This window comes from Acanthaster planci, unplaced genomic scaffold, assembly GCF_054643075.1.
Source record: "Acanthaster planci isolate LZ-2023a unplaced genomic scaffold, COTS_SCS Contig130, whole genome shotgun sequence".
Classification (NCBI taxonomy): domain Eukaryota; kingdom Metazoa; phylum Echinodermata; class Asteroidea; order Valvatida; family Acanthasteridae; genus Acanthaster; species Acanthaster planci.
The window spans coordinates 25,878-50,526 of record NW_028257752.1 but is presented as its reverse complement, the minus strand read 5'-3'; the positions used below and the strand labels follow the sequence as shown (position 1 = coordinate 50,526).

General features: G+C 41.6%; 1 long non-coding RNA gene across 1 annotated transcript; it reads left to right on the top strand.

The window, feature by feature from the left end:
* The first annotated feature begins 854 nt into the window (after window positions 1-854).
* On the top strand, window positions 855-21,707 carry LOC147795204 (uncharacterized). The gene is made up of 4 exons (XR_015424077.1): window positions 855-1,462; window positions 3,764-3,908; window positions 20,519-20,605; window positions 20,974-21,707. It is a non-coding gene; the product is annotated as an uncharacterized LOC147795204 (long non-coding RNA).
* Window positions 21,708-24,649: the final 2,942 nt, after the last annotated feature.

The window sequence follows — 24,649 nt, the reverse complement described above, 5'->3', positions numbered from 1 at the left end:
TAAAGCAAAAAACAACTAAGTGAAAAGAGTCCCCTCTACATCTGCTATGAAAAAAGCATTCACAAATGCAGTCAACCTACATGTATATTGTAGCTACTAAAAGTACCTTTGCAAGCTTGGCTTAGAAGTCTAGTACTTCCACCATTGATCATGAGAGTTTCGAGTCTTGAGTTCAAGTTTGGTGTTGGAAATTAAAACTAGAGTACAAAATGTAACTCAACATTTGTACTCCTTTTTTGAGATTGGGATTTATCAGTCATATAAACTAATCTAAGCCTATCCCAAATTTGAAAAAAGACTAAAGAGTACAAATGACCAGAAGGTCATGGTTACAGGGACACATACATGTATGTCTATTTGTTTGACATGACCCAACAATTCAATTACCTTTTTGGGTCATGATTGCAAAGGACAGCCTACATACATACATGTACATGTAAATCTGAAACTTGAAAAAAATTAAAGGAACCTACCCACTATGCCAGTTGCTGGGGACCAGTACTAATTAACGCTTTAATTGCATATAAAGATACATGTACTACTTCTAAACTGACATACTCTTGAATATATCAGCTGACTTCTGGTGGGGAAATAGTGAGATCTTTGCAGTAACTGAAGTCTATAGGGATAAAAAGTCATACGACTGTAAGTCTCTTAGACTAGATGCTCATTTCACATGCAAACTTACTAGATTCTTTCTAGGATTCTGCAGTGAAACAATCTTGCAAACCTGCCATCTACCAACGTGTCGTCCTTGCTTCATGGTGTAACTGCCAACTACCTGAATTCAAATTTCCCACCAACGTACACACAAGTCTTGATCTGCAAGATCAGCAGTTGGTGCAGCTAGAGTCCATGCTGTGAGGCAGTTGAGTGTCCACTGCCTTGAGTCTGGGTAGCATATTCCTAATTATGGGATTTCTTCTGACTTTAATATAAACAAAGCTGTTCTTGAATGCTATGATGGCTTGTGAATGCTATCACTGGAGTGAATGCTATGATGGCGTGTGAATGCTATCACTGGAGTGAATGCTATGCTTGTGAATGCTATCACTGGAGTGAATGCTATGCTTGTGAATGCTATCAGGAATGCTATTTGGACTGTTGACCATAGCAGTCCATGATTTATTCAATCCTTTGCATGCTATGTGATTGCTATAATAGCAGTTACATGTTGTTGGAATGCCATTGCAATGCTATCGAACTGCTATAATAGCAGTTACATGCTGTTGGAATGCCACTGCAATGCTATCGAACTGCTATAATAGCAGTCCAGTTGAAGGACAATAAACCAAGCAACCATCAGAACAGCTTGTGTCGAGCACACAATATTACAATGTTGAGCAGGTTTGTTGTGGTGGAACCATGCACCATGTGGAAGCACTGCATTGCAGCTGCTGAAGCAGGCCATCTTGTCACCTTTGACAACGCAGATACCTTTGAAAGGCACACAATGGATTAAGTATGTATTTTACTGACATCCAATTTCAATCTAAATGTTTCTGTTCCTTACCTCTACATAGAAGCTGAATTCACCCTTTGAAAATGAGTCTAAGCACTTGGTACACTGGTTGTAGGACACTGCAGGTATCCACAAATGTTTTTCCACTCTCAAAGATAGCAAGATACTACTTTTTTTTTACAATAATTGATAATTTTCATTCACTGCAGGATTTTCCCTGTGTGAATTTCAGTGGAAAAAATAAACGAAACTTTGAGTTATAAATTTTCTGATAAGAATAAACTTGTACAGAACTCACGTGAAATTTACATTCACATAGATTTGAAATATATCAGAGGATCCAAATGTCATTCACTTTTTATTAAATGTTCTTTTCAGCAAGGAAATATCACCAATTCATATATAGTACTTGACCAATTTTATCACGATGACATTTTAGAGATAATATGATACAAAAATTAAACAATTTGTCTGCCCCATAGTATATTATTTATTGTGGCTTAAAAAAAATACAATACAGAGCAAGACCATGCACAATGCAGAAAAACCATTAAATGCCTAGTACTGACGATGCTGTATGATTATTTGAAGATATCCACACCCTAATAGCATTGAAATAGTCATTTTTCAATGAATTCCATCCAACTTTTGGACCTTATGTTAACAGAGGAAAATGGATTATTGTGGGGTTTTTATTGGGGGTTTTTGGGAGGGGGGAAGGAAGAGGTTTTGCATCAACCACCCCCACAAGGTTACAAACCTACATGTACCCTGTTATGATTTAGTGTGATTAAATAAGTGTCATACTTGAAGAAGAAAATCAACAGTCCCTTCAATAATTTGGTCAAATTTAAAAATATTTAAACTGCTGGCATTTGCTTTCTGGACACACAAGTCTTACATTACAAATAATTTTCTGCCTTGGAGAGGTCTCCCTAAACCATGTTGGATGTTGCCAAGTTTTGGATGGAGCTTTTATTCATAGGTAATGGAACAAAGCTAATCTAGGGACATAGGGAAACCACACACTTTAGGATAAATGGGGCATCTGATGCAGGCTCTTTTACCCTCCACTGTTGCAGTCATCAAGTCCACTATGGCCAAGTCTGAGTTCTTCTAGTTTAACTCCTAGTCCACATCTTGGAAAGAGTCCAAGTTCTTTATATATATAACGGTTTTTGCCCTTACCCAACATATATTAATAAGCACTGTATGCTCAGTGCTTGTCCGAGAACTTGCGAAAAAACCTCACTAGCTTACTCGGGTGGGACTCTAACCCACGACCTCCTGCTTACTAGTGCAGATGTCTTAACCACTCGACCACCGAGCTTGCCGGGGTCGGCTGGCCGGTCCGAGTCAAAAAAAAAAAATACATCTTGAAAAAGTCCCAAGTTCTCTAATAAACCATACACTAAATAAGGCACAAATAATGCATTGCACAAGTAAAATGCAGAAAATTGTTCATTTTTTGATCAGCAATTGCAAGTAAAAAGAAAAAAGTACAACCAGCTTAACACTATCACGTGTTATATTTTGAATGTCAGACTCATGAAGCAATATCAGTTCCATGAGTTAGTACTGCTAACATGTTATGAATACTTTGTGTGTTCACAAGTAAGATCTTTAACTTTAGAAATGCAATTAATGGGGCAAGACCTGAACAAATATTTGTTGATTGCACCACGAAGTTACAGTTTTGGTGCAACATTAAATTACGTACCGTCGATAGACTTTGCACACATGATATACAACAGTTCCTCCACAACACAACAGTTCATGATGCAACCGACAAATTTCACACATGAAATGGGGCATGATATTGGCATTCTTAGAAATATTATTTTACTATTTTGCAGCCCAAAAATCCCTTAAAGGTTTTGACATAATTGCCATAGAGATTATCAAAGGGGGTTGGGAATTATATTGATATTGGAATTATCTAACCACATGAAATTATAATGTGTGGCTAAAATGTTAATATCATAAGATTTGCCTCTTCATATGAGAATGTTTTATGAGAAAGGGTTCCCCATTATTTGGAAAAAGTGTGAAGTGTGGTAAGTTTTCTCATTTGTTTTCTTACAATGAAAGGGTGCTGAGGGTAATACAAACAGTTATTTTGGGTGGGCTTGTGTCAAATGCGGACTGAGTCCTCGAGTCTGTAGGCCTGAGTCTGAATTTGAGTCCACTAAATTTGGTCCAAGTCCATCAAAAAATGGTCTCAAGTCAGGACTCGGACTTGAGTCCTACATGTACAACACTGCTGTCCTCATTTATAAACACTTTTGTGTTTACTTGCAGTGGTCCTTGGTGATATCTTGGGTTTTCATTGCCAGCTTTGTCATCTGCCATCGACAAAAGAGCAGAGGAGACAAGCACCGTCATCATAAGAGGAAGCTAAACATAGTGGCCCCCATGCCTATTATCCGAGAAGTTGAAGTTTCAGGTACAGACCACCCGTTACTCAGTTCATCAAGATATATTTATGACGGTGCTACTGGCTGCCGTATTCTGATTTAGTATTAATGACAGGGAATGTATTTTCAGTAATTATTGAAGCCTGTGAGTGCACTGTCAGACTTACAGGGACAGTCCATCGTTTGTCGCTTGTGCATTATGTTCCTTTGAGGCATAAATTACTCAAAATGTAATGAAGGGTGCCTACAAACAAATGTGATGAAGTTTCAGCTCAGTTAATACTGTACAGTCATTTGCAAAAGTTTAAGACCAACTTAAATTTTGTTGGTATTTCAGTCACTTGGCCTGCATTACACTGAACGATTACTGAACATGATTTTACAGTGGTGCATAACATCAGTGTAGTGCTATATACCCATTTGAATGAAATTTTTTGCAAAGGCAGGTCTTGTATGACATGATTTTGTCTGCAAGGCAGCATGAGCAAAAAAAACCGCCAGTCTAAGCAATCAGAAATAAGGGAGGGCACACTGCATATTAGACTGTTAACATGTCAAATCATGTAGTCAAGGTACCAAGGTTACCACCACCAAGCGTCTTAAAGTCTCGTAGTAATGGGTGCACATTGCATGTATCAAAATATACTGATATCTATTGTATGTTGAAATTGTGATGCATATTGTGGCGAATGCAACTGACTCCTCTTGTGGTGGACCCAGTAACCGGCCGGATCAGGGATGGAATTGACCTGGCCCAACCCCACAAATATATTTATTAACCTTGAGCAAGGATGAGCGGCTACCCTGACACAAGGGGGGATATCAGTTAACGAACGGCGGACTAAGCCTAGGGGCAGTTCGTTGGATGGAAGTTTACCACCAATTAGGAAAGACTGGATTTATCTGGCAATACAGTAATGAAACACAGGGAAACCTAAATAAACCTCACAGTGACACAGAATTTCCAAGGACAATAATCGAGTATTTGATTTATTGCAATAAAAATCAATAAGGTATATAAATCACACAAGGTTTATGTACACAATACACCTCACAAGGCAATACAATATGCCTCACGTTTGTAGCTCTATGGGTTAACTAACCTCCCGACTAACTTAAACACAGCTAGTCTACAACCCAAGGGTTACCCTCACTAAATAGTGATAGCCCTCACACAAATAACACAGAGTGTCATGCAAAACAGGGTCGATCTAACGAAAGGGAAATTACCCTCACAGCGATCTGAGTACATCAAGTAAACCTGAAGGCTAGCTAGCACAATGACAAGATTGCCTTCCAGCCGTCACCCCACTATCAGTGCTTACAGACGACAAGCAATCCAACAGCAAAGACCACTTGCTCCCAGCCTAGGTTCACGTCACTTAGCTCTATCACTAAAGTAATCTAGACCCAATACGGTTGGCTACTACACCTACCAGTTATAGTCACTACACGCAGCGCCCCTGGTGCAGCGTCCACCCTATACCTCGCACAGTCACAGCACAGAACTGTAGACAGCGTCCTCCACGATTCTGCCACTCTGCGACCCAGCAGCGAAACTCACTAACTGATTGTGCGTGCTCTAAGCACGCCGCAAGCGCCCAGACGTAGTGCTCTACGCAACGCTGATTGGTCAACGCAATGCTTAATAATTCATGATTAGACTGGCATTCATTCCTGCCCCTGTTTCGTCACAATATGTCACCTAAAATATTGAGTTGTGGGGTCTTTTGCTTGGCCATGCCATGAAAGGGAAAAGTTTTTATTTCATTGTTCTTACTGGTTTATTTCCATCTCATCTCGTAGCTCACTAAATTGCACCGTGAATTAACAATTGAAGGCATACATATTGAAGTAAAGGAAATGAAAAAAAAAAAGAACTAAGCTACATAGGAAAAGAGTCAGCCAAAAAAAACTTACACTAGAAATTTCACTCCCACCGATTTAGTATGGTACTAGACTGTTATAGAATCTGGCAAGATCTCCAGTAAGGGACATATTGTGACTCCTTTTGCCTTCAAACTGCATGGCATATTAAAATAACTGAACATTTGACAATTGAAAACACACACACATTAATTATATAAATTTAAGCAAACATGAATTGATTTTATACTGTTGTTGTTAGCATCCTCCCAGTCACAAAATGATTATGAAGTCGCACTTTGAGAGGATGAGGCAGAACATCTTCTTGTGTGGCTGAAAGAGTCCGATCTTGGATCTGCATCTTCTGTTGTAGTACTAGCAGACAAAGGCTGCCGGCTGCTGTGCATGTGGGTCCTGTTTCTTAGCTGCTCTTCTAACTCTGCCTGCATCGTAGGCATCACAAATTACTTTCTGGTAACCTTCCAGGCTCTGGTGGACAAGTTGTTTCCATGTAGTTCTGTTTCCAATGAAGTCCTCCCATGACTTGGTGTTGATGTTGCAGGCTTCCATATCTCGTTTGCACACACCTCTGAAGCGTAAGTACGGACGACCTCTGCTTTGGACTCAAATAATAAGCTCACCACACAGAAGGTCCTTAGGGATATGGCCGTCCTCCATCCTGTCGGTGTGGCCCAATCAGCGAAGGTGGTGTTGACGCAAGATTGTGTACATTGATGGTATGCCAGCTCTAAGGAAAACTTCATTGTTCGTCACTTTGTCCTGCCAAGTAATGCATAGAATTCTATGAAGACACCTTAGATGGAAGGTTTGGAGCATGCACCCGTTCTTGTATTGAATACGTAGTCCATGATTTGCAGCCATACAGTAAGTTACTGATGACACAAGCTTGGTAAACAATTATTTTGGTAAGGACTGTCTAATGTTTATTTTCCCACTCTCTTGGTAAGTTTGGAAAGCATTGTAAATGCCATACCATATGCTTAAGTTGGCTCCACATCCAACGAAAGAGAGTCAGTAATGGTAGAGCCTAAGTACCGGAACTGGCGAACTGCTTCCAAGGTCTGCTCGTTTAAGTTTGGCAGTAGGTGGTTTTGGAGTGGCTTGTCCCATAACCTGTGTCTTCTTCAAGCTGATTGTGAGACCAAAGTAATCACAAGAGGTGAAGAAACTGTCCAGGAGGCTTTGGAACCCATCTTCTGAGTTGGACACAAAAGCTGCATCGTCAGCAAACAGCATGTCTTCACTGACCTGATCCTCACTGACCTGACCTGAAGAGGTGGCCATCAAGTCATGAGTACAGATAGAAACCATCTGTTGATGACTTGAAAGCATGCTTCAGGAACAAGGCAAAGAAGATGCCAAAGAGGGTGAGAGCCAGCATGCATCCTTGTTTGACCCCACTATTTAACCGCAAACTTATCATGAGATTTGTCACCCCCAAACTGCACAGTACACATCATACAATTGTGGAATGATCTCACTAGGCTAAGGAGTTTAGGTGGACAGCCAATGAGAGGGAGTAACTTAAAAAGTCAATTTCTATTCAATAAGTTGAAGGGGAAATCTATGAAGGCCAGATAGAGTGGCTGGTTCTTTTCCCTGCACTTTTCCTGTAGCTGTCGGACTGAGAATATCATGTCTATAGTTGACCAGTGGGAGCAGAAGCTGCACTGGGACTTGGGGTAGATTCTGTCTGCAAGAACATGTAGATGCAACCTGTGCAACACCATATGAGCAAACAGCTTACCCACAATACTGAGCAAGGAGATGGCATGATAGTTATTGCAATCGCGCGCTGCAGTCCCCCTTGCTCTTGTAGAGAGTAACAATGTTGGCATCCCTCATATCTTCAGGTATGGAACCTTCATTCCAGCACTGGATTAGAAGTTGGTGTGGTGGCAGCAACACTGCAATGCTGTCCTTCCCTGGGCTTTCCCTGAAGGGAACCTATCGATAGCCTTGGAGAGTTTATTGATGGGAGGTGGATCATCCAGTTCTGGCATCTGGGGAAGATGGTCAATGGCATCTAGGGCAGACTGACGAACAAGGTTTTCTTTTGAGTATAGTTCAGAGTAGTGTTCAACCCATCTATCCAACTGTTTGCCCATATCACTGATCGTCTTGCCAGTCTTGGACTTCAGGGGAGCAGTTTTCATCATGCTGGAACCAGTTGCTTTCTCGATGCCTTCAAACATACCCTTAATGTTTCCAGTGCCAGCAGCCTGTTGAATGCTGCTGCGTAAGTTGGACCAGTAGTCATTAATAGAAGTCCTGACTGCTTTCTGGACATTGGTTCATAAAGGCCTTAAGGCTTGAAGTGAATTAACAGATGGGGCATCCTTATATGCTTGCAGAGCTGAATGCTTCAATGCAATAGCAGGGTTGATTCGTGCAGAGTTAACCTGATACCAATCATTTCCCCTGTGGCACCTTAAGGCCATCCCACTGTTTGGATGCAAAAAGGCTTGTAATCACTCTTGAAGATGGAAGAGAACAGTGTCGCGAAGTTGACTACACAATCAGGGGGAGTGGTTTAACTGATATCAAATATGGGCATGAGTTGAAAAGAGATCTATCTATATTGTTGAGGACAGATAACTTCGATCTGATTTTAGAAAAACTATCAACCAATTAGTGATCTACAATTCATTTCTAAATTGACACAGGGAGCTGTGTGTAATCAGCTTCACTCCCCACACGTGCCGACATTCTCTGTTTCCAGATTTTCAATCGTCTTACCGAAAGTATCATAGCACTGAGATGGCTCTCCTGAAGGTCAAGAGTGATATACTGCTGAAAATGAACCCTTGGCAAGTCATTTGCTTGTTCTTTTGGTCTGAAGAACTGCCTTCGACACAGTTAATAACACCATCCTGTTGCAGCATTTAGAATCTAAAGTTGGGATATTTGGCAAAGCTCTGGCCAGGTTTTCATCTTATTTATCTGGCAGGAGCCAACATATTTCTATTCAAGGTACTCTGTCAGAGAAATTTGATCCAAACTGTGGTGTCCCTCAAGGGTCTTGCTTAGGACTACTTTTATTTACTGTTTATGCTTCTGAACTGTTTGACATCATTGAAGACCATTTGCCTGATGTTCATTGTTATGCAGACGACACACACATGTGTTTATCATTTAAAACCTGGTGACACTTCCTGCCAAACTGCTCTAGCTGTTATGGAAAGTTGTATTCTGGACATCATAAATTGGATGCCTGCACGATAGGCTAATGAGCAATGACGCTAACTGTGAATTTCTAATTATTGGAACAAGGCAACAGTTGCAGTTGCAGATTCCGTGATCCCTCCCATCCACATGTGTCCGGGTTTGACTCAGAAATGACAATGGACAAGGCTTATTCTGCAGCATTTTTCCACCTTCACAATCTTAGGCGTATCAGTAAATTCCTCTCTCACGATTCACTTTCAGTGTTAATTTCACACATCTGTGACCAGCCATCTGGGACTATTGTAATAGTCTTTTGTAGGGTTTGTCAGCAGCACAGATAATTACAGTGAGTTCAGAATGCTGCAGCTAGACTTCTTATGAATACACCCAAGTTTCATCACATAACACCAATAGTGTATTAGCTTCACTGGTTATCTGTTTTTGTACAGGATTAACTCCAACATTATCCTGTTAACATACAAAGCCATCCGTGGTCGTGCTCCTACATATTTAGTGAATCTTGTCATCATCAAGGAGTGTAGATATCATCTTTCAGGTCAGCAAGCAACAGTCCTTTGTTAAAGTTACCCTAATGGTAAAATGCTACCCACACTTAGTGACAGGGAATTTGCAGTGGCAGCTCCTAAATTATGGAATGCCTTGCCATGGCACATACGTTGCGAACAGAGCCTTGCCAGTTTCAAATGTAAAGTAAAAACTTGCCTTTTTAATATTGCATTTGCACAATGATATTGCACTGCAAGATTCTCAATTTTATTAGTTTTATCTACAGGGTTATTATTATTCTTTTTAATTTAATGTAGGTTTAGCTGTGATTCGTAATTTTAGTGTCACTGTGTCTGGTATAATTACTTTTCTTGTAGTTTAGGTAGGGTTAGAGGTATCTGTCCCCAGGAAAGCCTCGAGACATCACTGATGCCAGCAGGGTTGGGTCTGGGTAAAATTATTCTCCCTGTTGGTGGGACAGACATATCCCCATACTTTGGTTTGGGTACTAGCGCGGTGACATCCCTCCACCCATCCATAAATCTATCCATCCATACCTCCCTCCATACATCCCTCCATCCATCCATCCATCCATCCATCCATCCATCCATCCATCCATCCATCCCTCAATTTCTTAAATCCATTATTTTTTACATTAACTTGTACTGCGCCGTTGATTATTTTTATGGAAACGGCACATTGTAAATTTTTAATTATTATTATTATAAGTGTGGTGAAAGGTTTTTGGTCGGAGCCACATTTTACTGCAAACAAGAGAATGATATGTGTCACAGTCAGCACTATGATGTGATCTTGTCACAAGGAAGTCCTTCAAGTGAGTTCTCCTGATGAGAATAAGATCAAACTGGTGCCAATGCTTCAAACATGATGTCTCCAGGACACATGATGATATGGTTTAGTACAAAATAATGTATTGGTGACACATAGCCCATGGTATGAACATAGCTCTAGTAGACGCTGACCATTGTTGCATCTGCCCACTCCAACATGACCAAGGCAACTAGGCCATGCTTGAAATCACCAAGTATGACCAAGGCTTCCTGGGGTCTAAAACCATTGATGGCTGAGTCAAGCTGGCTATAGAAGGTGTCTTTGATATCATCAGGAGCTGTAAGGGTTGGGGCATAAACATTCAGGAAGTTGACAGGGCCACCTGACGTGTTCAACTGCAGGGTAAGCTCTGCTAGTGCCACCAGGTTGGACCATGTCAAGTACTGTAGCATATTTCTGAAAAGGTGTAGTCAGATTCTTTAAGGATTCAGACTCAGCAAGACAGGTCCCCTGTAGGGCAATGATATCTACCTGCATATTATAACAACTCATTGTTGATTACAGCAGTTTTCCGTATGTCAGAGATATTTTATTTTATTTTGATAAACCGGTTGTCATGTGCAGACATTCCAGCTGCCAATTCTCTTGGTAATTGTCCTGAAGTTGTTTGGTGCATTACTGACCGTCCACTTGTCAGATTTATCCTAAGCCCCATACACCCAGTGGGGCAGGTGAGTGGCGGGATTGCACCTTACTGGCTGAGGGCTGCTCAGCTTAAGGTTGAGCAGTAGCTGTCCAATGAAATTAAATAACCTCTCCCACTGTTGGGAGCAACCCCTAGCACTAAGCCGTATGCCAATTTAGCTTTAGCTTAAAACCAGTTCCAGTCACTGCCTGTTTGTTTCTGCAAAAGCTACAAAGCTGGAGTTCCCTCTCCAGAGCGCAAGCCTGGGCAAATCTATGGAGACTCTGGGTTGCCCATACACCAAAATCCCTCTCTCGGTCTAGCTGGTTGAGTCCTGAGGAAAGGGTCGGACCGGTACGTCTAGAACAAGGTTGACTGAAGTAGCTGCCAGAGAAGAAGTTAGTACAAGTACAAGTACTTGACTGCATATGGAGCTACACTCCAGATTTCTAAAGGCCGATAGTAGCTTGATGCTCGAATGCCAGACAGTCACAGAGACTACTCCAACCAGACAGTCACAGGATACCAGACAGACGGTGTCTTGGTTTTAGTAATACTAGTTCACCCATAGTTTGGGCAGTGGTCGACATGTCGCCAGGGCGTGTCCACTCACCAATGGACCTGCACACCATGTCTCTGGGGACCACTGCAGATCCGACATCCCTTGCGATTTAGCCTGGGGTCGCAAGATGTCCAGTTACTGTGTGTTGCCACCAGTGGCAGTACTTCCTGTTCTCAGCCCTCCAAGTCATCTCAGAAGAGGTTTAGAGAAAGAACTTCCAGTCCGCGCTACTCCTGTCCATTCAAGAGTAGGTGCCACTGAATATGCAGATTCACTTCAGTCCTCTGATCCCTGATGCGTCGGGGGGGGGACTATAATGTTTTGCGGGGTTCTGGGGAGAAGTCACCCAGGACAGCTGGGTGATTGTGACAATTCACTACCGATATTCCCTCAAGTTCACAAGCACCCCTCCGTCTGTAACGTCTATCTGTCCAACTTCAGTTCCTTCTGACAGAAACAAGCAACAGGCTCGGGAGTCCAAAATACACTCTCTCCTCCAAAATCAAGCCACCCGCCCCTTTCTCAAGTCCAAGATGAACAAGGGCCTCATTTCCACATTCTTTCTCACTCTGAAGAAAGAACCAAAAACCTGGAGACCCATCATTGACCTCAAGCCTCTGAACAGATTCATTCCGCCAAGAAATTCCGCATGGAGATGCTACGGACAGTTTTCCAATGTCTTCCAATTCCTTGTTGGGCCTCTTCCCATAGACCTGCATGATGCATACCTTCATGTTCCAATACACCCACAAAGCTCCAAGTACCTGTGCTTTCTGTACAAAGGGAACCTGTTCGAATTCACAGCTCTTCCCTTCAGCCTCTTCATTTTTCTGAGAGTGTTCACGAGGATTACAAAGATTGTCTCTGCCCATCTCCGAAAGCAGGACGTCATGCTATTCCAATATCTTGATGACTGGTTCATCATTAGCAGATCATTTGACAAGACAGTGTTTCCTCCGCTCGTCTTACCTGCGTCATCAGAAGCTGCTTGGGCTTCATCATCAATCTCAAGAAGTCCAAGCCCATTCCCACTCGATGTCCTCTCTGCATGTGCCCGTAACAGCTTCATCTACTAGCCTTCTACAGACCAAAATCAGACTCCATCAACCTCCCTGTCCCCGGCCCACAACAGACTTTGTGCACCCCCTTCCTTTCACCAAAGTGGAGCCAGAAGCAATCATAACAACGGACGCTTTGAGCCTTGGCTGGGGAGCCTTCCTCTGCTTCAAGCATTGGGAACCTGGGACCTCCGTTCTGAAGGAGTCACATCAATGTCTTGGAACTCCAGGCAGCATTCAACACTTTAAAGTCCTTCCATTTGAGCATTCTGGGCAAACGCATCCTCGTACGCTTGGACAACTCCACAGTGGTGTCTTGCATAGTGGGGGGGGGGAGGCACATGTTCCCCTTGGCTCTGCCTCCTGGCAAGACAAATGTTTCTGTTGGTCTGGGATCACAACATGGATCTCCAGGCGACCCACATACCAGCCATCGACAACTCCATCACAGATGCCCCTCTCTTGTGGGAACATCCATCGATGGAGTGGGACTCTTTGGGACGGCCGGTGTGGTCCAACAGGTCTTCAACAAGATCGGAAGATCGAAAACATTGACCCTATTTGCTTTGGCGGAGAATGCCCAACTGCCGATGTTCTGCACCAGACACTACCACCTGCAGGGCTTGGGCAACAAATGCCTCCTCCAGATCAGCTGGGAAGGGCTGTTGGCCTATGGCCTATCTTCCAATATCCCTGATGCCAGCAGCGTTATTCCAAGATTGAACAGGAGCGGTGCCAAGTTCTTGTCATCACTCTCTTTTGGCTGCGTCAGCCTTGGTTCCCACAACTAAGCAGGCTCCTTGTGCAGATGCCAATTGTCCTTCCCGCCAGACCAAACCTACTCTACCAGCTGATGTCGTGCATGCTTCACCATCACCCCGGTGTCCCCTACACAAGCTGGCCATTGTCAAACGATCCTTCCGCTCAGCAGGACCTTCAGAGGAAGCTGCAGAGATGGCCTCCAGAAGTAGACGCCAGTCTACGCACAGCATCTACAACACCAGACTACAACATATTACTACATGGTGTACAGAACCAGGTCTTACTCCGACCAAAAGTTCTGTGAGTGCGGTGGCTGACTTCTTCATGCATCTTTTCAAGTCAGACCTATAGGTGTCAACCATTCAGAACTACCGTTTCCCTACTGCTGCTATTCACGACAGTTTTTTCTCCAAGGGATGTTTTTCAGCACCACCCCCTTCAAGATTAATTCCTTCTTTGGACCTGTCAGCTGTGTTTTATCTGCTTGCCGGTCCCCCGTCGAACCACTCAGTGAAGTATTGCTATTCAACCCGACGGCGAAGCCGGAATTTTCTACTAGTAGTTATATACTACCTCACATCGGCAGTGAACTGAAAGCATTATCCACTGCTGATTGCCACATGGTGTTTGCCTCATCCCGGCCCTGGGATTCCTCACCAAGAAACAGTCTGTGTCCCTTTCTACCCTCCTTACATTTTTGAGCTGGACTTTACTAAACACACTGGGACCCCAGATAACAAGCCTTGGTGCCCACTCCGAACTCTGAAATGGTACCTAGCTAGGACTAGAAAGCTCAGAGGTACAACTTTTTCAGCTCCTCATTAATACGATAAAACCATATGAAGCAGCAACCAGAGACACTTTAGCGAGGTGGGCAGTTTCAGCCATCAAATTTGCCAACCCGGACTGGCCAAATTCCCCGGACAATCAGACTCAATGCCTTATCAGAGTTCATGACATCCAGTTAGTCTCAACCTCATGGGCCTACTTCCAAGGCATTCCAATGGAAGAGATATGCAACGTGGCATGTTGGAAGACCTCATCAACATTAACCACATGCTACCTCACTGACGTCTTACAGAGAGACTCCTCACATAAAAAGAGTTGCCCGGACATTGGTCATGTCATTGCAAAAGGGCTCTTCAGTAGGGCGGACCATCACTGGAACTACCCTAACAGCTTCATGATCTGGTGAGTCCCGCTCTATAGCACCCAAGGTTTATTATCCTACCCTAACCACACATTCTGGGACGTAGTGGGGATCGGTGCTACTCTGCATATTTGGTGACTGTCTGGGGTAGGTTGAAAGCAGAAGACTCCCTCCTCCACAGGAATTGAATACCTACCCCAAACAGTCACCTCCCTCCCATCCCCCATTGAGCATACTGTTCTGAAAAACAGGAGTTCCAATGTAGAAATGCCTCACACAATAAATATTACAGTTCAAAAATGACTCCTGCTTCCAAAACAATAATGTTGTGTTTGCAATACAACTCTTAGTAGCCTTTTTGTTTTAACTAAACTGAGCACATGCAAGGTCCTAACTTCTATCCCTTTTGGAACCAACACGTTTTTCTCTTTATTGACAACTATTCCTTTCCTTTCATGCCTTCCTTTTTTTGGAAGAACAATTAAATGGCTATACTCCATGTTTTTGTGATTGAACTGGACAATCTGAAACCTGTGGACATTCTGGGAAAAAGCTGCATCATAGTATCAGTATCAATTTTTATTTTGATCTTCTTATTGGAAGAGGAATGTACTAAGACTTGAGATGTTACCCTGAGTCTTTTGCCTCATTAGAGTAGACACACTGTAGTAGACCAGTAGACATGAAGAAGTAGACAAAGGATGTGAACCACATGGAAACAGAGTGACACAACGTGACATAAAAATAAGCCTGAAATGAGTCTAATGAGTCTTTGTCATAACCAAAGAGTTACACAAGTGGAAACAGTCATTCTAGATTTATCTGCAACTTGATTGTGCGCACACTGCTCAGACTGGAAACTATTTTTCAGGGCCGGGGGTTTCTTGCAATATTTTGACGAAATGGCTTATACGAGTTTAGGTTTTCAGTTGAAGATGACATCATTCTCATCTTTGTATAGGCGCAGATAATGCGTGAGACCACAGTGTTGGTACCTGTGTACATTAGCATTAATCTGTACATTATTCCCCATGTAAATGTACGTTTAAGGCAGCGCAGGACTGGTGCAAGTTTATGTTTTGTCTAGTTTGTGCCATTACACACGCAGTGTACAGTCTGGAGGCCTGGTTCACTAAGTTAACGCTGTGTGTGACCACTCCTTTTGTGTGCACTACTGCTGAGAGGTGTAGTCCACTAATTAAAATGAAAATTTCTGGCCAGGTCATTAGCATTAAAAATATCCCTATAGTATCTTTTGAAAAAGAAGATTGTTTGGCCCCCCAAAATGGTGAGATTGTGTAAATTGTTTCCAGAATCAACTCCCTAGGTCTGTGAGCTTTCAGATGAGAGCAGAAGGGCTAAAAACTTCGGTTGAAAAATGTCCTAAGTGCCCGAGAAATTTGAGGGTTGCCACTTGAAAAAATGGCTGCAATCAGACTTCGGAAAAAATCCCTTTGGGGGGGGGGGGTGTTTTGTGGGAATAATTAAAAATGTAATTGATTAACCCACAAAAAAATTGAAAAAAAATTGAAAGATTAGTGACCAGACAATAATTTCATTTGTGTTTCAGAAATCTCAGGGATGTTGGTATTGTGACGGAAAGTGTATAGGACTAGAGCTAGTCTAATTTTATTAATGAGTTGCAGTGCACGTACCTGATTGGCTAGTGACTTGGTTACGTGTGCTGGCTAGGCATAGCGTAGCGCGCTGTGTGCACATGGTCGTGCTACTGCAGCGAGCGCTGCGATCGCGTTATAGGTGGTTGCGTGTTGGATTTCGCAGAGTGAAGTTGGTGAGTTGGCATGGAGCTAAGGCATTGTCAGTGCTGTGCGAAGCGTTGCGTGGTGCTGATGCGTTGCAAGTACGTGATTGTATAGACTGTACGTGGCTGACTAGTGTGTGTAGCTGACGCGTTGCAAGTACAAAGCTGTGAGAGCTGTACGTTGCTGACGCTGGCTCGCATACACGTTAGGTGAAGCTCGCACGAAGTTGTACAAGTTGTACGTTGCTGACGCGGTGTGCATTGTTGATGCGCTGTGTGTGGTTGATGCACAGTGAATGGCTGATGCGCATGGTGCATAGTTGATGCATTGGCGTATTGCTGCTGCGGCCCTACGCTAAATTAGTGCTCAATCCAATTACGTAAATACACAGGCAACCAAACCAATCTCCCAATCACTTCACTGTACATTTCATTTGTTGATTTGTGTTGATTATTGTTGAATAAATTGAACGTCCTGTACCGACAGTTCTGTCGAGGATTACTTTCTTTACAGGTTGATTGTGTAATTCAACAGAGACTAAACGGTCCCGCACCCTTTGCCTTGAGGTCGCTCTGAGTGGTCTCTCGTCTAGGGAAAAGCCTTGGGTTGGGAAGATCGACTCTGCCACTAATAGTGCTTGGTTTGATCCCATCAACTCAGGGTAGGCCCGGGGATGCCCGCCACAGTATGCATGTTACTGGCCCTAAACAGTGCTGATTTTACATAGTTTTCAATGTTGCTTGAATTAGTGGACTGTACCCTGAGAGTCTGCGAGCACTTCAGGTACTGATGCCGCAATCTAAGCAGTTAATTACTGTATCCGCAGTAGTTGAGTTGTTGTTTACTGTTCTTAGTTTTGGTCAGAAAGGACCGTCAGTAGAACAATACTGTGTGGATAGATTTGTGGGCAGAGTTGTCAAGGGTTACCATCTAGGAAAGCAATGAAAGACTGGCCACACAGAATGTCAGCAGATGCCCTGAGTTACCCGTCAATTTGGGTTAGGTTAATTAGCACCAGCAATTCGCTGATATCTTGGGTGCAGTCACCCTGAGTGAGGAGTGTGGATTGCAGATACAGGTAATAGGTTGCGGAGTGTGGATTATTGACGGCACTTTGCAGAGTGCGGATCATCTAAGTGTTCTTTTGTAATTGTATTTTGTGTTATTCTTTTGTAACTCTTGTATAAAATAAGTCAATTCCAATTGTGTAAATGTAGTGATTATATAAGCTAAGGAAAAGTATACGAAATCTTGCTGGAAATACCTTATGTAGGCACATGCTCATTGTTGTGTCAGTCGACTGGGTCACTAAATTAATTACCAGTCGGTGGTATATTTCTGCCAAAGCAACCACGGACCCCTGGCCTTTAGATTACTCATCAAACTCAAGGGCCAATGCAGATAGTTTAGGTTTAGGTCAGGTGACTTTCCCCACAGTTAGAAACAGTTCATCCGGACTGCATTTGATTATGTCTGTCTTCAGCAACAGTCATGACAATTGAATTTAAGTGCATACTGTGTGTTTCAAGCACTTTAACTTGTGGAAAAAATTGACCAGGAGGTACTTCAAGGATTGTTCACCCAAATAGCAGCCCAATAACTGTTGTCACAGTCATGGTTGATCATTGGGTCATTCTCACATTTGTCAATGGTGTACATGAAGCAGTTCCAGGAACCGCTCACAATTTCCAAATTGACTAAAAAAATTTCTCTCCGAGATGGAACATAGTTCTCAATTTGAAATATACAGTGTCACAACAGTCTAACAACCAAAAAGTACAAAGAATATGGGGGAAAACTTTCATTAAAAGTGGATGATGAAGGATTTAAAAACTACAGACACACAGAGTGAATATAATCATGGCAGCCCCCCTCATAGAGCGCCCTCTCAAGTCAGTTGACTCAGGCTATTGATGAGATTTCCAAATGCTTAATATAACTGTCAATACATTTCTTCAAAGTCGCACATAAAATAACTTGAACAAGACTGTATGGTCTGAATTTAAAGAAACGGAAATACAGTTCCAAGAAAATAATTGAAAGAACTGGGTAAAGACAAAAGTAGAAAAGTGCAAGGGGTTGATCAACATAGTGACAATGTGCATGCATGTTGTGTTTAGTTACTCTGCCTTACAAAACAAAACAAAACAAAACCCATTAGTTTGCACCCCACATATCATGTGGTTATTAAGTGTTTAATTAATTATGTAAGGCCAACTCTCTGTCTGGTTTCTGGAGTAAAATACATTTATGAAATGGAAAAGTCGACACCAGACATATAAATATGTTTGGTTCTCCTTTCAGTATATTAGGGCTTCCTTCTTAGTCTTTCATGATGCCATCTCATAAGCTTGCATTATCCTGGTGTTTTAATCTTCTATCCTGTCATCTACATTAGCATCCTCCCTGCTGATTGTCGGCACCAAGTAGGTAGTTGATTAGCAGCCTTAGTTCAAGCCCGAAGAACAAATAGTAAGGTTGAAGAGTTGGGAGTGGTATTGTAGCCTTCTAGTCATCCAGTCTTGCCATGGAATTATTACCAAATCCAGAGAGCAGGATAGGTGGTCAGGATAGGTGGATAGGTGGTCAGGATAGGTGGCAGTGTATGTGTCCCTGTCACCAAAAACTTTAAATAGGATTTTTTTCTTCTTGGAGTTACCTCACTGTCAGCTGGCCCCGCACATCACTCACCCACTCTTGCACTGAAGGGTTGCTAACCTTCTCAGGTTTGCCTCTGAAGCACTCAAGTTGCTTCCCGGCCACAACAAAATTCTGCTTGGGGTGAATGTTGGTTGCATGGAGGACCTGCCCCCGGTGTCTGTTTGTTGTTCCTCCTCCTTCTGCAAGGCCAGCTTCATTGCTTGCAGGTCAGCTCTGAGTTGCGTCACTGTGTCGCTTTCCATCTTTGACCTTACAAGCAGTTCACCAGTTAGATGTCAGGCAGCTCATGTTTGAGTGGGGGTTACAAGGTGAGCACCGTTTTGTCTACGACGCCATTTGTGACTCAGGGAAAAGTCGATACCAGACATACATGTTTGGTTCTCCTTTTCGGATCTTTAATGGTGCAAAAGAAACCCCTAGTCATTGTGCATTGCAAAAGAACAACTACTAAAGGTATACAGTGCTTGTTGGCTTTGCTGAGGTTTAGAGGTAAATAGCTCATCACCGGCTTAAGGCTATCTACTTAATATACAGTTTGAGCCAAACTGGCAAGTGAGGGCACTGAACATAGGAAATGTTATGTAAATTGACTGTCACACACACACGCAAGTGTGCAAACGCCTTCAATCGTGGACTCCCTATTGTTCATCTTTTGTTCATACTTCAACTTTTTCGGAAGACCTCCCATATGTTTTGTACACGTTTTCCAACCGTGGACTCTTCGGCAACCGTGGACCCTATTGTCCCCTATTGTTATAGGTCCACAATTGAAGGCGTTTACACACTCACAAATAAAAATGGCATCAAGTATGGTTCAAAATATTCGGGGCTTAGAAAAGACATGTGAGGTTATTAGTTGTTTGCAACCCCTATATTAAAGAAGCTAAAAATAAGAACATCAGCAAGATAGCAGTCAACCCAGTAAAGTCTTGTAGCTTTGGGCCATCATTGCTAGTTAAAAACAAAATGCATAAATACCTCATCAGACAGTCTCCCTATTGCACAACATGCAACTTGACCATGTATTAACATTTGATAATGCCTGTTGAGATGTGATAATGCTTACTGCTGAAATCACGCCCTGGCACCTGAGTACGAGACAGTTTAATCGATTCTGATTGGTAGGGAGTCTGTGTGCACGCAGCTCACGATGCATGTGCCATGTCCATATAAGGAGATTCTTTTAGACAACTTGCACAAGGAATATACCATAAAATGGATGGGGATGTTCGGGAAAATGAAAGTAAAATTCTAGAACAAAATGGTAAGAAATCCATCATATATCGACCTCTTCTGACTCGCTGCCTTAAAGAACATACTTATGAATCGGAATACATGTGTTCTTGGCCGGTCTTAAACTGTTTAAGACCAGCTCAGCAGAATGGATGCATTTAATACCTGAGCAGCACCGGCCAAGGACATATTTATTCCCATAGTAATAACTTAAATTTGTGGCAGTATTGTATGCATTGACTAAAAGCACCATTTTTGAAAACTATTGTAACTGTAACCGTTGTCATGCAGGTATTTATAATCCAACACAGATACTGCGACTGTCTATAATCTAAAAGTACAAACGTTGTTTCAATATTCTGGTATTTAAAATTCTGGTGAATTAATTTCTGTGTGGTACTTTGGCAACAGATGAAAGTGAGACTGAAGAAGTGATCAATATAGTTGAAGGCAGAGACTTTGGAGTCATGTCCATGGAGAGTACACTTGAAAAATCCAGTAAGTCTTTAAAAAAATCTTATTATGTCATCAACAGTCTCTATTGTGGAAATTTTGGAATGTGCAGAAAGGACACCCTGAAACGAGTATAAATGTTTCCCAAAAAGAAGTGTGTGATGAGGAAATGAACCTGCAAACACAAAATGTGAGCATTCTATTTTCATTGGCCTCTTCCGCCATGAGAAGTTGAGTAACACCAAGGAAAATATATCTAATGCCAAGAAAAACCCGAGGTATGAGGCAAGATCAGGATTAGACTTTTTTTTCTCCTCTAACATAATCTGCCGTAGTAAGTCATAGTATTATGCTCTCTCTTAAGGTAATGGTGATACATGTATCTTTTGTGTGTATTTTTTTTACCTTACCAGGTTAGGGAAACATCAATTGATATGGTTCATCACAAACAGCACCAGCCAAAGAATATTCCAGTGATGTAGAACCAAGAATTGTTCAGCAGCATTTCATCCCTCATCATACCTCATTAAATTCGTGGAGTAGTTACTACATGTGAACTTACTGGAATACGAATTGACATTTCTCTTCCCCTGTGGGTTTGGCATACAAGGTTTGGTAAGGTCAGAGAATTGCATCACACACCAGTACCTTTGCTGATGGTAAGGATAAGAAAGCTTTGTAAAGACCGACAAGCAGCTCTGATTCTGCAATATCATTTTAGCTCATAACCTTTTTTGAGAGATGGATAAATATAAATTGGCTTTGCTAACTGGATATCAGAAGAGTTTGATGCACAATAGGTACATCAAAACTCTAGATCAATATAACAAAGACTCAATCAGTCAGGTTGGTGGTAAATCCGTTGCTTGTTCCCCTTATTGTAAATTTGAAAACCTTTCCCTTTCACTTTTCCCTTTATTTTAAATTGTAAACATTGGCAGTTGTAGTCTAGTTAGTTCAGATTTTACATTTGTAAAGACGTTAATGGAGCATTTTTCCCTGTGCACTGGCATGTAAAGCACTTGATATATGTTCCTTATGTTCCTTTCTTGTTAGCGCAGGCATCATCACTAACCTTTGTTGTTGTTGTTTTGTTTTAATGGCGCTTTCAGCAACTCAGTCTATTTGTGCCAATAACTGTACGTTTACTCATACACTTTATTAATCAGCATCATATTACGGAGTTAGGAAGACAGTCCAGTTTTAGAGCAGAAGGAAACCGGAGTGCCCGGAGAAAACCTGTGAGAGCGAGTATGGACTGGAAACCAAATGCACTTAAAGCCTGGACCAAGCCGGGACTCGAGCCCGGCCTCATTGGTGCAAATCACTAACCTTTATTGTGGCCAGTAGTTTTTATGAGCATGCATTGCAAAATTGAGTTAATTCAACAGTTTTAATGTTGAACTGTAGCCTTGATTTTGTCAAGATTATCGAGTAATCTCTTCTGCTGGAGTTAAAAGCCATTTCTCATACTGTTAGTGGCATGAAATTGAGAATTTTCATAAACGTATCTCATGCTACTCAATAGGCCAACTCTGTAGAAACTCAATGCAATATTCGTGAAGAGTGGCAGACTAATACACATGCACTTCCAGCTGTGCAAGGAGTTGGAATGTTTAAATCTTTTTTTTGTCCTGGGTTGATTTAAACATAGGTAAGATATAAATCATGATGCTCTGTGTACTTGTTCACCTCTAACTACCAAGGGGGAAATATATCTTTCTGTTAGACAGTAGAATGCCAAGGCCTTTTTTTGTTATGTGATATGACTAAAATTCACAAGAGTGAAGGCTAGACAGCACTTGGGGTTGAACTTACGAGTATATGATGAACTCACTCTTTCTACCAAGCACAATGTATGTTTTGTAATTAAATCAAGGCAATTTATTCAGTTTGTTTGGCTTTTTTAAATAAAAGGTTTTTCAGTCTGGCATAAGCTCAATTAATATACATACATTTTTAAAATATAAATGCTGTTAAGTTACTACTTCTTGAAACATAAGACACAGTAATGAATATAAAGATGCAAGTTTGCATCCACTTATTAAGCAGTGTTGCATCCACTTGTTTCTGGATACTCATATAGGCCAAATCTAAGTTCCAAGATACAACTTTTCCATATTACACATCTTTTTTGTGGCAACTGATGGCCTGGGGACAAGATTCACATCAAGGGGATATCAAAATTGTTTGTTTTTTGTTTTTCTGTCTCCCACCCCACACAAATTAATCAAGATAACTGTACACTATAGATCTCTCTCATTGGAGGCCACCTTTGTAGGAAAATGGCAACTGCGTATCCAATGCAACAAGTGCGTGTGCGCAGAGCCAAGGCACGGCATGAAAACTGTGATAAAAAATGCTGATGCATGTGGGCAATCTGTAGGGAAGAATGTCATTTGAGAGAGACCAATAGCCCTCTGCAATTGGTCCCTTGTTCATCAGCAGGCAAACTTTACAATTTACAAATAAATGATTGCGTACATAGTTCTGTAATAAAGAAGTTTGACTAGCTGTGCCTCAATTTGAAAACCACATATCAAGAAAACCGAACAGACAAAAATGGAAATTGGCTCCATATTTACTTAAATAGCTCATCCATTATAAAGAATGAGAAAATGGAAATGGAACACATCTAACTGTAAATTTCACTCATGCTTGTCTGAGGAGAGGACTGTCAACATAAGGCAATTTGTAATTAAAAGTTATTACTTCAATCAGCAGTGTTTTGTACAGTAAAGAGATTTATAAATGTTACAGAGAGAAGTTAAAAGATTATTCCTTTTTAAACAAAAACTGTACCACTAAATATGAACGTGAGGGTAATAAAGTTATTGTCGAAATAAAATGTATTGAACTTAAGGTCATCCTCAATATGACAAATGTGAGAGGATAAGATATTTAGGAAAATTATATGCATCTCTCCCAAAGTTATCCCCAAAGAGCCAGGTATTTTGGACCCATTTTCAGTGGTGGGGTTAAAGATTCCATAAACCCTACCCAAGAACTTGGCTGTCATGTGTCTGCTCATTTTGAAACTAACCATGCAAGTGAAGACACTCATTATCAGTAAAAGATATGAAGTTTCAAATTCAGTATGACAGGGTTTCATGTGGTCAAAATCCACATTGCATGAGAAGGGCAAGTCTGATTTTCACAAAATTGGTTTTAACTACTTCCTCCCAGGTGGAATTTGCATGTGCGGGATGAGTTTCTGGGGATTTTCAAGATTTTCTGTTTTCAAACTTCAAGGACAAACCTAAATCAATCATTCTTGAGACGTCTTCCTCAAATATGGTAGGAAAACTGCTCCCATCGGTAAGCACGGTTCTTTCTATCATTACGCTTCCGGAGGATAACCAGCCTGCATAGCATGTTTGAAGTCAATATGGCAAATTTACCCATTATGTTTGATTACCGATAGCTTACGTGCATGTAAGCATGTACACATGCACATGAGAAGCCAAATTGCTGTTTCCTCACAAGTAAATGTACTACTGCTGAGTTTTTCTTTTTAGGGACATAAAATGTACGTATAAATTTTATGGCTTGGGGAGCATCAATGAATACAGAATGTGGATGAGTTAAACTGCTTCAAGTTTTTCAATCACTGCCACTGTGACAAGTCAAATAACAAACCGATTGTTAACTCATGTATTACAGAGTGCAAAGCAACTTGTCTCCTATAACTACTAACGGGAAATGATTCCCCCCCCAAAAAAAAATAGAATGAAGTGAGCTCCCCACAGAAATATGAAAACCAAATTCCACTATGACTTTTTCACGACTTTCCAGTTTCCATAATTTAATGCCTTTTTGTAGAAAAAAAATAGTGTGGTATTGGGTGCACTGGGAAAACTGCCTATTACTACTAATAATGTAGTAACCCAACAGATAATGTATGTAAATGACCAACACTATAGTAGAACTGATAATGGATCACAACTTGCGTGATAGTGTAATAGAATTTCTAACCGATAATGTATTACCATCCAAATAACCTATCACCTGTTGGATGGATAATGTATCAATAGGCAATGTATCATCTAATTGACTGAAAATGGATTTGTATTGGAAAGGCACATAAAA